The sequence below is a fragment of the Solanum dulcamara genome, chromosome 1 (assembly GCF_947179165.1).
Source record: "Solanum dulcamara chromosome 1, daSolDulc1.2, whole genome shotgun sequence".
Lineage (NCBI taxonomy): Eukaryota > Viridiplantae > Streptophyta > Magnoliopsida > Solanales > Solanaceae > Solanum > Solanum dulcamara.
The window spans coordinates 19,270,253-19,289,106 of record NC_077237.1 but is presented as its reverse complement, the minus strand read 5'-3'; the positions used below and the strand labels follow the sequence as shown (position 1 = coordinate 19,289,106).

Sequence of the window (18,854 nt, the reverse complement as noted above, 5' to 3'; positions counted from 1 at the left end):
ATAATAATATGATAAATAATAATAATAATAATAATAGAAATAATAATATTAATAACGGCAGTAAATAATAATAATAATAATAATAATAATAATGATAATAATAATAATAATGATAATAATAATAATAATGATAGTAACACTAAATAATACTAATAACGATAATAATAATAATAATAGAAATAAAAATACTAATGATAATAATGATAACGAATTTAATACTAATAATACTAATAAAGATAACGATAATAATATTAATAATAATAATAGTAAAATAAAATACTACGAATAATAATAGTAACGATAATAATAATAATAACAGTAAATGAAAATACTACTACTACTATTAGTACTACTAATAATGATGAAGAAAATAATAATAATAATAATAATAATAATAATAGTAGATAGAAATACTACTAATACTAATGATAATAGTAATAATAATAATAATAATACTAACAGTAAAATAAAATACAACTACAACTCATAACAACAACAACAACAACAATAATAGTAATAATAATAATAGTAAATAAACTATACTAGTATAATAATGATAATAATAATAACAAAAATAATAATAATAATAATAATAAGTAAATAATAATAATAATAATAATAATGATGATAAATAGTGATAACAACAACAATAATAATAATAGCAATAATAATAATAATAATAATAATAATAATATGATAACGGTAAATATAATAGCAATAATACGAATAATAATAAATAGATAATAATAACAATAGCAATAATAATAATAAGAATAAGAATAATAACAATAAGCATAATAAATAATAACGTTAATAATAAATAACAATAACATATAATAATAATAAAATAATAACAATAGTAGTATAATAATAATAATAATAATAATAATCATAAATAAAATATCGATAAATATAATAATGATAATAATAATAATGATAATAACAATAAATAATGATAATAATAATAATGATAATGATGATGATATTAATAATGATAACTATACTAGTAATGATAATAGTAATAACAATAATAATAACAAAAATACTAACAATGATAGTAATAATAGTGAATAAAAAAAACAAACATTGCTACTATTAATAATAATAATGACGAAAATAATAATAATAATAATAATAGTAATGAAATGATGATAGTAATATTAACGAAGTAATAATAATAGTAAAAAATAGCTATTAATAATAATGACGAAATGATAATAATAATAATGCAAATAATAATAATAATAATAACGAAAATGATAATAATAATAATAATAATAATAGTACTACTAATAATATTAATAACGAAAATAATAATACATATAATAACATAATAATAATAATGGTAACATTAATAATAATAGCAGTAAACAAATGTACTACTAATAATGATAATAATAATTACGAAAATATTAATAAACTAATAATAATAATAATAATAATGCTAACAGTAAATAAAATACTACTACTACTAATAATAATAATAAAAACGGTAATAATAAAAATATATACTACTACTAATAATAATAATAATAACGAAAATAATAATAATAATAATAATAATAATAATAATAATAATAATAGTAATACTAACAGAAAAATAAACATTCCACTGCTTCTCTTAATAATATTAATAATGAAAATAATAATATTAGTATGAATAACGAAAATAATAATAATAATAATAATAATAATAATAATAATAATAATAATAATAATAGTAATATTAACAGAAAAATAAACATTCCACTGCTTCTCTTAATAATATTAATAATGAAAATAATAATATTAATATGAATAATAATAATAATAATAATAATAATAATAATAATAGTAATACTAACAGAAAAATAAACATTCCACTGCTTCTCTTAATAATATTAATAATGAAAATAATAATATTAATATGAATAATAATAATAATAATAATAATAATAATAATAATAATAATAATAGTAATACTAACGGAGAAATAAACATACTACTACTTCTATTAATAATATTGATAGCGAAAATAATAATAATAATAGTAATAACAGAAAATAAAATATACTACTAATAATAATAGCAATAATAATTAAAATAATAATAATAACGACAATAATAATAATAATAATAACAATAGTAAAAATAATAATAAGGATATCGGCTCCATGTGAGGGAATGAAGATTACATTGAAACTCCATTTTTGCTCCCGAAGTGTTCATGCAAACAAAAAGAGAGTGACGAAATTAGGAGGCTAGCATTTTTAGGATAATATTTAAGCATAATGACAACGAATAAAACAAAGGAACATGAAGTAAATATTACATGTTGCAGGGCAGTGAACGGGGATGATTTGGTCATGAATCTACCCTCGTTTTTAAAAATAAAGCTAAGTGCAAATTCAAAAATACTTTGAAAGAAATATTCAAAATCAGTGTAAGAGTTTATTTTTTTTGTCTGCGTTTTTTTTTTTTTCTTCTCCTGTCCGTGTAAGTGTAAGCCCCCAATTGTTCTGTCTAATCCCTCTATTTATAGGGAGATAGAAATTAAAAAAAAAAAAAAATAATAATAATAATAATAATAACGGATGATTAAAATAATGCGGAATGGGCGAAAATATAAAATAATGCGGAACGGCGGAAAAATAATAATTAATACGAAATGGGCGGAATATTTAAATAATGCGGAATGGGCGGATTATTAAAATAATACGGAACGGGCGGATTATTAAAATAATACGGAACGGCGGAAAAATAATAATTAATAGGAAATGAGCGAAATATTTAAATAATGCGGAATGGGCGGATTATTAAAATAATACAGAATGAATAGAAGAAGAAAAAAAATAGTTGAAATATATATATATATATATATATATATATATATATATATATGTATATTGATGGGAAATTAATATATTTATATTTATTTATTTTTCGGATGAAGAATAATTTTTTTTTTTATATATATATATATTGAAGAGGGGACAAAAGATTATGGGTTAATTAATATAATATTAATATAGGGTATGGGAGGGGGCACGCGTGTATTTGTTTATTATTTCGGAAGAATATATATGGGGAAGGGGGTGCACGCTTGGATTTGTTTATTATATATATATATATATATATATATTTTTTCGGAAGAATATATATGGGGACGCGTGGTATAAATTAATATTATTTATTTTTATTTCATCAATTATTTATTTTAAAAATAAAATCGGATGTGAATATATATATTTTGGAAAAGAGATATAATATTAATATGGGTATATGTGCAGGGGACAAGCATGGAATAAAAAATGGTATAGGGATATGGGAAGGGGGACAAAACATATAATAATATATATATTTTATTTAAATTTTTTATTTTTAAAAAAAAATCGGATGAATTTTTATAATATATATATTTTTTATTTTTATTTTTAAATAGGAATTCGGGTGAATATATATATATATATATATATATATATATATATATATATATATATATATATATATATATATATATATATATATATATTTAAAATGGACAAAGAATGATGGGCGGGGCACGCGTGGATTAAAATAATATTAATGTTTTAATTTTTATTAAAAAGATAAATAAAAAATAATAAAAAAAATCGGATGAATATAATATATATATATATATATATTATTATATTCATTTTTTTTTAAAATTATTTGGATGAAAAGAAAACAATTATATATTTTATTATTATTTAATGTTTATTATTATTTATTTTTTAAATAGGAATTCGGGTGAATATTATATATATATATATATATATATATATATATATATATATTAAAATGGTACAAAAGCGCGGCGGAAAATATATATATATATATATTATTATATTCATTTTTTAAAATTATTTGGATGAAAAGAAAACAATTATATATTTTATTATTATTTAATGTTTATTATTATTTATTTTTTAAATAGGGGACAACGGGTGATGGGCATTATTAATATAGTATTAATATATGTATGGGTAGTAAATTAAAATATTTTTTTATTATTATTATTATTATTTAATTTTATATATATATTTTATTATTATTGTATTATTATTATTTTTTGTAAAAATTACGTTGTTGAGGGTAAAAATTGGGTGTCAACAGTCCCCATTGATAGTATTGGAATTAAGGATAGCTTATCCTATGAAGAGGTTCCGGTCCAAATTCTTGATCGCCAAATTCGCAAACTGAGGAACAAAGAGATCGCCTCAGTTAAATTCCTATGGAGAAATCAGTTTGTTGAGGAAGCCACATGGGAAGCGGAGGAAGATATGAAGTCTAAATATCCACACCTATTCATGCCTACCGATGAGAATGTTGAAGGTAATGTCCATTTCCTTGACTTGAATTTGTTTGCGCATTATGAGTTTGATTGGTAATTGTTTGAGAATTTGATTGGTTGAATGACTGAATTTTGATTGTGATTTGTTCCCCCAGTCCATTCTTGGTTACTCGTCATTCGAGGATGAATGATCCCAAGGGGGAGATATTGTAACACCCCCCAAAAAAATTTCCCTAAGATTCGGACCTTTCTTGTATTCGGGTAGGGTTGAACTCTATTATTGTGAAGTATATGCTTGAGTTAATATGAGTCCCTGAGTAATTGAAGAGTGTTGGAGGTGATGTGGGGTCACAAAGGACCCCTAGGACCAAGCTAAGTCCAAAAGGTTCGTCGTGGCTAACTTTTTGGATGAGTTCGTTTAAGGGGTCGACTTCTAACGACCTTATCTTTTGAAAGACGACAATCTGGGTGGCCCACGACCTATTAAATTAAAGGTCATCGAGTCTTCTTTCCAACTCCACTAAGAATGTAATTTTTGGGGTTCGGAGTCAAAAGATATGACGATCCTAAGACGAACTAGGTCGACAGGAATTTTAGGCCAGGGTTGCAACTGCTGGGAATCTGGGCTTGGGGCCGTAGTGGCGCGACGCGCCACTATCGCGCCAGGAATACGCCTCAGTAGTTTGTCCTGGCGCGGCGCGCCACTACGAGGTGTGCAGGGTTTTTAAGCCTATTTTCCAAAACCCAAAAAATATGGCCTTGGCGCTGTAAGGGCGCGATGCGCCACTATCACGCCAAGAATATGCCTCAGTAGTTCATACCTTGGCGCGGCGCGCCACTAACTGATGTGCAGGTTTTAGGCCTAATCGACCTGGCGCTGCAATGGCGCTATGCGCCACTATCGCACTAGGAGCGTTTTCAGCCTATTTTTTTTAGAATTTTGGAGAAAGGACAATTTGGGAATTATCCCAAATTATATATGTATCAGTCTTAGCACGTTTTAGGACCATTTTCAATCCCTCACTCTCTCTCTAAAAAGCCCTAGAAATCTCTCTCTCTTCTTCTTCTTCTTCTTCTTCTTCTCCATTTCCAACAAGAGATTGTTCCAAGAGCTTCAAGACTTCAAGTTGCCATTGAAGACCCAACAACAAGGTTTCTTCAAGAATCTATTCTAAGGTATGTAAGGCTACTCAAAGCATGGGTTAAGTCCACCCATGTTCCCTACTCTTCTTTGAGGTTAGATGTCCATGAGAATGGAGTTTCTTTATATGGTTTATGTTGAATGAGTCTTGCCTACTATCAATTTGATTCTTATTGTGATGAAGTTGTTGAGCTAAGAATTTCTAAACCTTCATGTTAGCATGAGTTGATGGAGATGGTTTGTTGATATGTTTTGTTGATTTCCTTAACCATGTGATTATGTTGAATGTGTTAATTTCCTTAAATGTGTTATTCCTCTTAAATTGTTGGTTTAAAACCTTAGAGTTGTGACGAGTCCTAAGAAGGTGATAAATGAGGAGAGGATTGGTTTGTTATGTTTGTGGGATGTTATAAATGCTTATTAAATTAGGCTTGATTGAGTTGATTGGAGGATAGAATTGACGAGTGGACAAGGTCCTAAATGAGACTTGCCATTATGACTTGATTGAGTTGAAATGAGAATAGAGTTGATGAGTTGGCAAAGTCCTAAATGAAACTAGCCGTAAGAGCTTGTTTGAGATGATTGGAGGGAGTCTTATGAGCATGGAGTCATGGGAGGAGTATCGAGCACCGAAGCGGGTGAGAGTATAGTCCATACTTGAACCCCAGAAACTACGCCGCCAACGTAGGTAGGGATGGAACCTTTAAAGTCGGATGCTTCCCGTGGGATCAAAACGTTAAAGTCAGATGTTTCCCCTTTTATTGTCCTGAAATGATAGGACTCGACTAATCGATGGAATCCATGATTAGGGAGGCGTTCATGCCCTGGTAAGGTATGGACGGACGTGACAACAACGTCTGATTGTTGTACTATCACTGGCTCATAAGTGATGGTTGTCGGATAAGAGAAACTCCCATTTAGGTCTTGATAGTGCTCCGAGTCAGTTGAGTTAAGTGGCATGTGAATTGGTCCCGTCTAAACCATTTCTTGTTAGACTTAGGACACTTGAGTGAGTTGTCACTTCTTTATGAGTTGAGATTTTCGAGTTGGTTGATCCTTTTCTGATGCTGTTTTATTCTGCTATTTTACATACTCGTACATTTCACGTACTGACGTCATTTGGTCTGCATCATTTCATGATGCAGAGATAGATACCAGAGATCATCAACCGGCGCACCGTTTAAGATCTACATACTTCCAGCTACTTGGTGAGTCCTCCTAGTTTCCGGAGGATGTTGAGCTCCCTGTATAGTTTTGCGTTGTTTCCTTTATTTTGATTGTTGGTAGTCATGGGCTTGTCATTGGCACCTTCTAGATTTTGATAGAGGCTTCATAGACTAGAGTGTGGGAAGGTTGGACTGTTATTTTGAGGAGTCTTAATATATTTGTTTTGCTGAGTTGATAGTGTTTGGCCTTCGGCCCCGATAATGTGAATAGTGTGTATGATTGAATCCTTCATTGAGTGAATGTGATTGAATGATAGTGTGACTAAATCAGGTGGTTCGCTTGAAGGCCAGAAATGGCTTTCGAGTGCCGGCCACGCCTAGGGTACCCTCCCGGGGCGTGACAGTATTACCGAATACTATACTAAATTGAAGTTTAATTTACCGATTACCAAACCTAAATTTAAATTTTGATATTTGATATCAACTTTTAACTACAATTACCGAATTATCGAATCCAAAATTTAAAAATCCCGAACCAAATATCGAATGCCCACCCTAACCTGTGTAGGGAGCACTTTCCAAAGAGGAAAAGTTGTTCATAAGGTATTAAAAGTTCAATTTTTCTCTAAATATTTTTTAGACCTATGCTTTTTTAAGATTATTTTTTTAAGTGATATATATCCTGCATAAAATATTTGTTGTATGAATTAGGAATGAACTCGAAATATGTTTGTTTTTCTGCAAATTAGGCATAAATAATATTTATTACGTATCGCATAAAAATATTCAAGTATATATTGCATAAAAATATTCTTGTTATTTTTATCAAAACAAAAAAAAATGATGTTATATCAAATTGATACATCAATGAGAATTTTGATTGGTGCATGTGAATATGAAGAATGTTCAAAGAATATATTTTTTTGGTAGATTCAGCACCCTTCATCAATATGTTTAAAATAAGCCCTCAATTCATTAATTTTTGGTTCATTACTTGTTATTAGATTATATACTAAAATTATATCATTAGTGAATATATTAATATTTACTTAAAAGCTTAATAATTCGTTGATATTATTTGATGTTCGAAATATGTATTAAAAGTGGCTCCTACCCCTACCTAACTGATTCACATACCAGTTCATCATTTGTTATCAACTTATATACTAAATATATACAATCAGTTTTGTTCACATATTATGTATAAACAATTTTGTCATTAGCATTATCTTATTTTAATTTCTTTAAATTTACGTTGTTTAAAATTAATTTTATTAATTCAGGAAAATAAGGCATATACCCATTGGTATTTCTAAATTAAAGTTGATGTTCTTGATCAACTTAGGAAACCCTCAACGACCAACAATTTCAACAGTTTAAGGAATCTCCATTTGAGTTCTTCCTCGACATGCGACCTATAAAGGTCCAACAACAGCTGATGTGCAATCTTTTATATGTTGAGACCCAAAATAATAGGGACGATATGTTCATTGTGAATTTGAATAGTACGAAGCTTCATTTCAGGATCAGAGAATTTTCAATCGTAAATGGTTGGTGTAGACACATAAATTTCGTTAGATTTAATTCATCTTAAATTTGGATTAAATTCATAGTTTTGGGTTGAATAATTATTTTGGACTGCACAATTTATAAATAAGTCCATTTTATTTATTAAATTCAAGTCCGAGGTCTATTTCATCTTGAGACCCAAGCTCATGCCACATTTCAAGATGACTTGGCATCCCAGTCAAGTTAAACACCAACAAGAGGATGCCACGTGTTCAAATGATGTGGCGATCCTAGTCAAAATTCAACAACCAATCAAAAAACAACCTTATCACATAGTAGTTGTGATAAACTTGAAGAATTACAAGAACCAATCAGAAGAAGGCAAAAGAGTTCATCCACATTTGGACTGCCTTCCTCCTACAACTATAAATAGGAGGGCTACATAATTTTCTGAGGATATTCTGCAAGCATTGGATAAAAGTTACAACATCAACTACATAAGTTCTTCGAAGAAATAGTCATCGGAGTTCTTCTCGGAGATCGAATTGAAACGATGAAGTACTTTTCGACGTTCCCGAAGATCATACACATCTCAGAAGTCTACATCCTCCTACATTCGAGAAATACGCTATTGCCGGCCCTCGAATTACGGAAACATATTAGGAGAGAAGAATTAAGAGAACAACGGAACTATACTCATTAAAGATTCATCAATAAAATTATTTTTTCTTTTATTTATTTTGATTGCAGTTAATTTTCAGCACTACAAAAATTTGATGCAAATAAATTTGGAACGCCTAGTGGGACCAATTCTGCTCTTCATCTCTTCCTCCTGCAAATCTAAGAACTACAAATTCAACTACTACAATGAACTGCAAAGAAATCAATGATGCTTCATACAAGGCAAATCTCAAAGCTAGAAACATGAATAATCATAGTTCTATATTTCTTTGGAGAAAGGCAGACCTCATACTACGGCTTTTGGGGGCAAAATTCATTTCTTCCCATTAGATGGAATCTGTAATACCCTCCAAAAATTTTCCCTAAGATTCGGACCTTTTTTGTATTCGTATAGGGTCGAACTCAATTATTGTGAAGCACGTGCATGAGTTAGGATGAGTTCCTAAGTAATTAAAGAGTGTTAGAGGTGATGTGGGGTCATAAGGGATCCTTAGAACCAAGCTAAGTCCAAAAGAATTCGTCTTGGGTAAGTTGTCGAAGGAGTTTGTATAAGGGTCGACTTCTAACGACCATATCATTTTAAATATGACGATATGGATAGCCCACAACCTATTAAATTAAAGATCGTCGAGTCTTCTTTCCAACGCCTCCAAGAGTGTAAATTTTGAAGTTCGGAGTCAAAAGATATGACAATCCTAAGACGGACGGGTACTGTAGGAATTTCAGGCCTAGGCGGTGACTGCAAGAAACCTGGGCTTGGCGCCGCAGTGGCGCGATGCGCCACTATCACGCCAGGAACAAGCCTCAGTATTTTGGCCCCTGGAACGGTGCGCCACTACGAGATGTGCAGGGTTTTCAAGCCTATTTTCCAGAACCCGGAAAACTTGGGCTTGGAGCTGTAAGGGCGTAACGCGCCACTATCACGCCAGAAACAAGCCTAAGTAGTTTGGTCCTTGGCGCGATGCGCCACTATGAGATGTGCAGGTTTTAAGCCTAAATTCAACTTGGCGCCGCAGTGGCGCGATGCGCCACTATCGCGCCAGGAGCATTTTTAGCTTGTTTTCCAGATTTTTGAGAAAGGGCAATTTGGGTATTTCCCCAAATTATATATACACTATCCTTGGACATTTTGGGACCATTTTTCAGTCCCTCTCTCTCTCTCTAAAAGCCCTAATATTTTTCCTCTCTTCTTCTTCTTCTTCTTCTTCTCCAAATCCTTCTCCAACAAGAAGTGCCTCCAAGAGCTTCAAGATTTAAGATTTCCATTGAAGACCCAACATCAAGGTTTTCTTCAAGTATTCACTAAGGTATGTAAGGCTAACCTAAAATATGGATTGAGTTCTTCCATATGCCCATAGATGTGTTGGATAGGAGTTGTGAAAGAGTTGAACCTTCTAAGAAGGTTTTTCTTGAAAGTTTTCCTAAACTATAGAATGTTTTTAGATACTATTGGTTGATTGATGATTTTAATGACTTGAGTTACTAAATAGTTATCTTTCATATTATTGACTACAAATGGATCTTTGAATATAGATTTATAGGTATTGACGATATTCTTGAGTTGAGTTTTGTTGGGAGTATGGATTCATGTTTCATTCACATGAACCCAAGATAAGATTTCTTTGTCATAATTGTCTTGAGGTTGAGATGGATGATTTTGTGTATATGTGTATTGATTGGAATGAAAAGAATGAATTGGATAGTTAAGAATGTCCTTTTTGCTTCTATAAATTGAACATAAGACTAAAATAAGGATTTTTAGAGTAGATGTTAGACGATTGATGTGATGATGATATTTTACAATGATGTGACGATAATGTTTGATGATGATGATGATGAGGAGGAGGAGGAGGATGATGTGATGATGATGTGAATAATGATATTTGATGATGATGTGAATGAAGAGATTATGTCGATGAAGAGGTTGTGTGATGAAATGGATTGGAGTCTAATGTGATTATGTGATATATGATTTACCTAATTTGATGTGGTTGGAGTCTTATGAACAGTTTGAAAATAAATGATTTTGGAAACATCTTTGCATAAACTATTTATATACTATTTTGAGTCTAAAGAGTAATTATTTTCATCTGTGATTTAAAAAGAGTTTAAGCATGAGTTGAGTTTGAGGAGTCTTTTAATTATTTTGAACACGAGTATTTTGTGTATAAGTGAGTTGAGTATTTCTACTTTAAAGATGTCGATTTTTGAGATTGAGTCGAGATTGTATAAATTTTAAAGAGAAGAGTTTGATGATTTAAGATGAGTCGATTTGAAAGAAGGTCCAATGAGGCCAGATTTGAGTTGAGTTTTGAAAAGAATCTAATGAGACTAAATGAGTATTTTGAGTACCTACTCACTTGATAGATATGAGCATATTAAGTCTTGGGAGGAGTATCGAGCACCGAATTGGGTAAGAGTATAGTCCATACTCGAACCAATAAACTACGCCGCCACACGTAGGAGGGGATTGAACCGTTAAAGTCGGATGCTTCCCATTTTATTATCCTGACTTTATAGGACTTGGTTGGATTGGATCCATGATTGGTTGATTCGTTCATACCCTAGCAAGGTATGAACGGACGCGGCAACAACGTCGATTTGTTGTACTATCACTCGCTCATATGGTGATGGTTGTCGGTTAGAGAAACTCCCAATTGAATGGATTGTGCTTGATATGATTGGCTTGATTGTGATTATAGATGATTGAGTTGAATTGTAAAACATTGCATAGTTTAATTTGCATATTTATTGAGTTGAGTCCTTTGAGTTGATTGTCGAGTTGATTGTATATGATCAGATTGAGTTAGATGAACTGTGATTGGATTGTACATGATTTGGTTGGATATGTGATTGGACTGGATTAGGCGATATGTGATTGACTTAGAGTTAACGGTATGTGATTGGATTAGATCGGATTGTATATGATTGAGTTAGATGAATTGGATTGGATTGAATGATTTAATTGAATTGTATCGTGCATGATTAGACTGGATTGGATGGTTTATGATTGGTCTCTGTCTAAACTGTGTTCTTACTTTAGACTTATGACACTTTGATTTTGTCTCTCTTATCTTTTCTGATTTTGAGATATTTGAACCGATGTTATTCTTCCTCGAGGTATGTTTCATTCTGCCATATTACATACTCGTATATTCCATGTACTGACGTCTATTTGGACCTGCATCATTTCATGATGCAGAGACAGGTTTAAGAGATCGTCAATAGGAGCACCATTGAGGATCTATACACACTCAGCGTATTGGTGAGTCCTTCCCTACATCCGGAGGACACCGCTTATATCATTCTTGCATCGAGTTAGCCCTTTTCATTTCGAGTTGAGGTAGCCATGAACAGGTCATTGGCACCAATTAGATAGTAGTGATAGAGGCTTCATAGACTAGATAGTGATGGGTCGATTGAGTATTTTGTTCCTTGAATTATTCTTGTCAAACTATTTTTTTAAATGGCAAATATTAGAGTTGATTATTGGCCAATGGCCTTTATTCCTTGAGTTAGATTGATTTTTTGAGTTGCCCACCAAATATTCTCTTTATTTTAAGTCTTCCGCTGATTGAATGGATGAACGGATGTCTGATCAGGCTATGTGGTTCGCTTGGGAGCCAGAAATGGTTTCTGAGTGCCGGTTACGTCTAGGGTACCCTCCCGGGACATGACAGAATCTCTCAAACTGGCTTCAACTATGAGAATTTCGTAGATTCGACAGATTTATTTACCTCAACAAAGGTCAACATCATAATGACTGATGTAGTCAACGTCATGATGACTGATGTAGTCAACGTCGACGAACAACTTGCTGTTATGACACAAACTACTGAGGCATTAAAGAAATCTATTGAAGATAAAGATCTTCAAATAACCTAACTTATGAGCAAATTAGATCTCTATTGCCCTGGAGAGTCAAGTCACAACCTAGCACCGCAAGAAAAAGTTGATATCGAATCTCCCATCAAGTTAGTTGAATCTCAATGCGCAAAGAAATCAGCTTCAGTGGCTACTCTAAGATTCAACAACTACAAGATATGATTGCAAACACCATCAAAGGTCAATACTGTGGTCCATCACAAAGTTCTTTAGGATATTCAAAGCCGTATTCTAAGCGAATTGAGGGTTTACCGATGCCAATTGGATATCAACCACCAAAGTTGCAATAATTTGATGGGAAGGCAAATCCAAGACAACACATTGCATATTTCGTCTAGACTTGTAGTAGTACTGGTACACATGGTGATCTTTTTGTCAAGTTGTTTGTGTGTTCCTTGAAAGGTAACGCCTTTGATTGGTACATGGACTTAGTGCCTCAATCAATTGATTGTTGGGAGCAATTTCAAAGTATATTCCTTAATCTCTTTAACAGCACTCGTCGTATAGTGAGCATGATGGAGTTGACAAACACAAAACAAATAAGGATGAGCCCATAGTAAATTACATCAATCATTGGCAAATGTTGAGCTTAGATTGCACGGATCAACTTTCTGAAACTTTCGCAGTTGAAATTTGCATTCAAGGAATGCATAGGAACCTTGTATATATCCTCTAAGGGATTAAGCCTCAAACTTTTGAAGAATTAGCTACGCACTCTCATGACATGGAGTTGAGTATTGCAATCTATGGAAAAGCATCACATATTTTTAATCCAAGAAAAGAAGCTGCAAAACTCAATGAGTTACCAGAATACCAAGCTAAGGAATCCATGACAATAACTGTGACTTCTACAAAGGCATCCACAAAACAAAGGTTGAAAAAGAAAGCTGCAAATCAACAAACACGAGAAGTAAAAAATCAACCAACGTTGAAGGAGTTACAAGCGAAGGTGTATCCCTTTCCTTATTTCAACGTTCCTATGATTCTTAATGTGCTTCTAACCAATAAAGTCATTTCTCTCCCTGAGTCAAACAACCCAAAGAATCCAACAAAGTCGATGATCCAAAGTATTACAAATTTCACCGCATTATTGATCATCACACCACAAAATGCTTCATCCTAAAGGAAAAGATCATGACCTTGGTGCGAGAAGGAAAGATCATCATTGATGATGGTGAGGAAGCTGATGTAAATCATGTCAGTGTCGAATTTGACCATAATAAGGGTTCAATTTCAAAAGTTTTACGACCTATGCGCCCTGCGTCATCACCAAAACTTGAAGAAGGAGTCATCATGCTACAGTTTGGGAACATTGAACCAGTTGAAGTTTCTGCCTTGAAGAAAACAACACACTCAAGATACATGACTTCTCTAATGACAAGAATGATGATACTTGGACTTTGGTCTCACACAAAAGACAAAAGCATCAAAGGACTTCTAAATTGCTATTTTTAAAAGTTGACACAAGATCAAGTGTTAATCAGCTTCAAATATGCAAAAGCATAAAATCCAACACCAAATCGAAGTACATTAATGCTTCATCACAAAAGGTTAGAAGGACAGCTACATTAATATTATTCTTCCCCAAAATGCTCCTCGATGCACGAGCCTAAACTACAAGTTGAATCGCTCCTTAACGCATGAGCCTAAAATGCAGTTACTCCTGGTCCTCATGAGTTTAAAATGTGTAAGGCTCAAAAAAAAATCACGAGTTTATGTGTTCATCATATTCTTTGAAATATAAAGGTAGACTCGATAGCTGAGTTTAAAATAATATTTGTATAAATCCATAAAGCCTTTTGCAGTTATTTTTACACATATTGTAGTTCTTTGAGTCATATTTCCAACGGAAAAGTAAGCTCATGATTTCGTCCTTCCTAGTTCGAGTTATGGTTTTTCAACCATAGACGAACAAAACTGAAGAGCTGAGCAAGACAGAATTGTGGGCTGACTTTGAAACAATATCTGTACAAATTCATAAAACCTTTGGCCGTAATTTTTACACATGTTGTATTCCTTTGAGTCATATTTCCAACGGAACAAGAATCTGATGATTTTGACAATCCTACGCCGAGTTATGAATTTTCTACCATGGCCGTGCAAAGCTGAAGAACCAAGCACGGCAGAATAGTGAGCTGACTTCAAAACGAAATCTGTACTAATACACAAGTCCTATGGCTGTTATTCTTACATATATTGTATTTCTTGAAGTCTTATTTCCATTTAAATAATAACCTCATGATTCCAACAATCCTATGCCGAGTTATGAATTTTCTACCACGGCCGAGCAAAGCTGAAGAACCAAGCACCGCAGAATGGTTAGCTGACTTCAAAACGAAATCTGTACTAAGACACAAGTCCTATGGCTTTGATTTTTACATATATTGTATTTATTGGGTTCTTCTTTCCAACTAAACAATAATCTCATGATTACGACAATCCTACGCCGAATTATGAATTTTCTACCATGGCCGCGCAAAGCTGAAGGAACAAGCAAGGAAGATTTATAAGCTGACTTTGAGGCAATATCTGTAATAATCCATAAGTCCTATGGCTGTGATTTTTACATATATTGTAGTGCTTGAAGTCTAAACAAGAATCTCATGATTCCGACAATCCTACGCCGAGTTATGAATTTTCTACCACGATCGTGCAAAGCTGCCAAACAGACATATCATATTTGAAAATCGACTTCAAAAATTAATTTAGTTTTGATATGAAATTTTGATATATGGAAGGAAATTAAGTTCCGTTTCTTTAGGATCAAGCGGCTCAAATTCCATTGCTCATACATCAGGGAATAAGTGTTTTCGCAGCCTTGCCAAGTAGTAAGGAAGTGACACATCAAATGGTTCAACGTGACATATGGTGAATCTTCTTGATTTGATATCGAGACCATTTGTACTCCCTCATAAACCTGCAGAAAAGAGGAAAAAAGGATGGAGATGACGGAAACACGTAGCTTCACTTTGGCATGACGGATATCAAGAGAAGCACAATACTTCGACATGGTAGATATTGGTGCCGATAGAACAAAGCTTTGACTTGCGTCCAAATTCTGTCTTGAATATCAATCTCCATTGTTAAGTAACATGTCAACAATGCTGCAACCAGAACCTGCAAACAAAAATAATTGGAGCCGACATTAGTTCAACTGACTGCATGAAGCTCTTGATTCTGCTTGGGTGATCTTTGTCGATAGTACGTGCAGCACAAGAGCAGTAATCTCATATTTTTTCTTGGAGCCTGATGATTCAATATCGCATAATAGATATGACTAGCAACATAGCAATCTTGTTCAACATGGTGGTGCCAATAGCATGAAGCTTCAACTAATGGTCAATTCCGATCTTTACGGACTTGAAACTTCTTATGCAGATGCAACCCTTCAATGGTGAAAGTAAGGGGTTAGATAGAAGAGAAGCCAACAACTTACTTAAAAAAATAAAATACAGCGCAATGGAGTGTTTCAATTACTAAATTGGGAAACTACCATATCAGATTCTTTGTTTCTAAGGCGACCAGTTCGTCCGGCTAGCCAGACCAACGATCCGACAGAGAGGAGGAGAACGTGCAGAGAATTATAGAATCATGTAGAGGCAAAGCTGATGATTAAAAAATTGGGTACAATGCACCTCTTTTTATAAGCTAACAGTCCGAACTTGAATTGAATTCTCGTCCAAAAAGAGTTCTTAACTAATTTTGGCATCAAGAGACCCAATCAAAGTGGAATTGCTATGTTAATTGATTTCCAAATTGTGTGAATTCAATTTATTGATTTCCAAATTGTGTGAATTCTAGTGCAAAGTCTACCAAACACACACAAAAAAGGGAACAGACTTGTTTTTAAGTAGCCGTATGCCATTATTGTTGGAATTTTTGATGTGTCAAAGACAGATATTATAATTGCCAATACATATCAAAAAGGATTCAAATAAGAGTTTTGCTTAAATGTTAACTTGCAAGTGAAAAGAATTAAGTGTGTTGTCCTACGTGGAATACACAATAAGTTATAGTTGCTCTACATCTGAAAATGGACTTCTTTGCAAAGAAAGTGATCAAAGCTATTTCGGAATCGAAATGATCGCAACAAGTTTGAACACATTAAAAAGGGAAAAATAAATGTGTCGGCTTTTCGTCTTCAGATACTTTAAGCCGCGCCTCATTTCAATAAATCTACACTTGACAAGTCTTGAAGTAGGGGCACCTGTAGACACATAAATTTCGTTAGATTTAATTCATCTCAAATTTGAATTAAATTCATAGTTTTGGGTTGAATAATTATTTTGGACTGCACAATTTATAAATAAGTCCATTTTATTTATTAAATTCAAGTTCGAGGTCCATTTCATCTCGAGAACCAAACTCATGCCACATATCAAGATGACTTGGCATCCCAGTCAAGTTAAAGACCAACAAGAGGATGGCACGTGTTCAAATAATGTGGCGATCCTGGTCAAAGTTCAACAACCAATCAAAAAACAACCTTATCACATAGTAGTTGTGATAAGCTTGAAGACTTACAAGAACCAATCAGAAGAAGGCAAAAGAGCATCCACATTTGGACAGCCTTCCTCCTACAACTATAAATAGTAGGGTTACATAATTTTCTGAGGACATTCTATAACCATTGGAGAAAAGCTACAACATCAACTACATAAGTTCTTCGAAGAAATGGTCAACGGAGTTCTTCTCGGAGATCGACTTGAAACGAAGAAGTGCTTTTCAACGTTCCTGAAGATCATACACATCTCAAGGAAGTCTACATCCTCCTACATTCGAGAAATATGCTACTGCCGGCTCTCGAATTCCGGAAACATATTAGGAGAGAAGAATCAAGAGAACAACGGAATTGTACCCATTAAAGATTCATCAATAAAATTATTTTTTCTTTTATTTATTTTGATTGCAATTAATTTTCAGCACTAGGAAAATTTGTTGCAAACAGTTGGTATGGAAAATGATTTCATTTTCAAATCCAACATCTCCAAACAGGCTACTGAAGTTGTACTTTTCCGAAAATGACAAAGTTAAAAAATCTGAATTCGTTGGTGAAGAATATACCCAACAAAATCCTGAATCAAAGTATATTTCTAGTTACTAATCTTCATTTAGTTATATATATATATATTTTTTTGTCGATTTTACTGTATTGATTTTTTCATTGTTTTTAAGTGATCGTGACCTTTACAAATGCGCCTTTTCCGTCCAAATTTTCACCACCAAAGATATGGTGCACTATTTTGAAAGTATATAACATCAAAACAAAATGAAATTTTAGAGGCCTAAATCAAGACCAAAAGTGAATAAATAAATGTTGCATATATTTAAATTTTCTTGGATACTTTAACTCATTAAGCATGCAACTTTTTGAATTGATATTAAATCTGTTATGACATTGGTATTAATTCTGTTTTAAGTAAATTTTTAGGTACGACACTTTAATTTAGTTCTATCTTTTGGGGATGACATTGGTATGAAATCTGTTTTTGGTATGATATTGATATGAATCTTATTTAATTATGTTTTTAGGTGCATTGGTATTTAATTTTATTTTAATTGTGTTTTTTGGGTATGACATTGTTGTCTAATTCGATTTATTGGCTATGAATTCTACGTTTTGGTATGATATTGATATGAAATTATTTAATTATATTTTTAGGTATTGCATTGGTATTTAATTTTATTATTTTTAGATATGACACTGGTATGAAATCTGGGAATGAAATTGATATTTAATTATGTTTTAGCTATGACCTTGGTATTTAATTATGTTTTTTCGGGTATGAAATCTATTTTCAGCTATGATAATGGTATGAAACTTATTATATTATGTGTTTAGGTATGATATTTGTATTGAATCTGTTATGACATTTGGTATTAATTATATTTTAATTTCGTGGTGTTGAAAAAATTATTCAAATGTATGATATTTGATATGTTCAGATTTCAACAAATCTATATAAATTGATATTAAATCTGTTTTTAGGTATGACATTTGTATTAAACATGTTATTAACCAATATGTATACATTTGTTGCAATCTGAAATATATATCTATATCGTACAGTTTAAATATGCTTACACAATCAATTTATAAACACAAATTAAATCAAAAATCATTCATTAAATCCAACTTATGTACATTCCTTAAAAAATCGAATATATATCAATATAA

General features: G+C 32.1%; 1 long non-coding RNA gene across 2 annotated transcripts; it reads right to left on the bottom strand.

Moving 5' to 3' along the window:
- Positions 1-15,176: 15,176 nt before the first annotated feature.
- Positions 15,177-16,345, bottom strand: LOC129887514 (uncharacterized). 2 transcript variants are annotated; one of them, XR_008766424.1, is made up of 3 exons: positions 16,170-16,294; positions 15,679-16,062; positions 15,177-15,593 (listed from the first exon to the last, which is right to left on the bottom strand). It is a non-coding gene; the product is annotated as an uncharacterized LOC129887514 (long non-coding RNA). The 2 variants fall into 2 exon arrangements; XR_008766422.1 differs by having other exon boundaries at positions 15,177-16,062; positions 16,170-16,345.
- Positions 16,346-18,854: the final 2,509 nt, after the last annotated feature.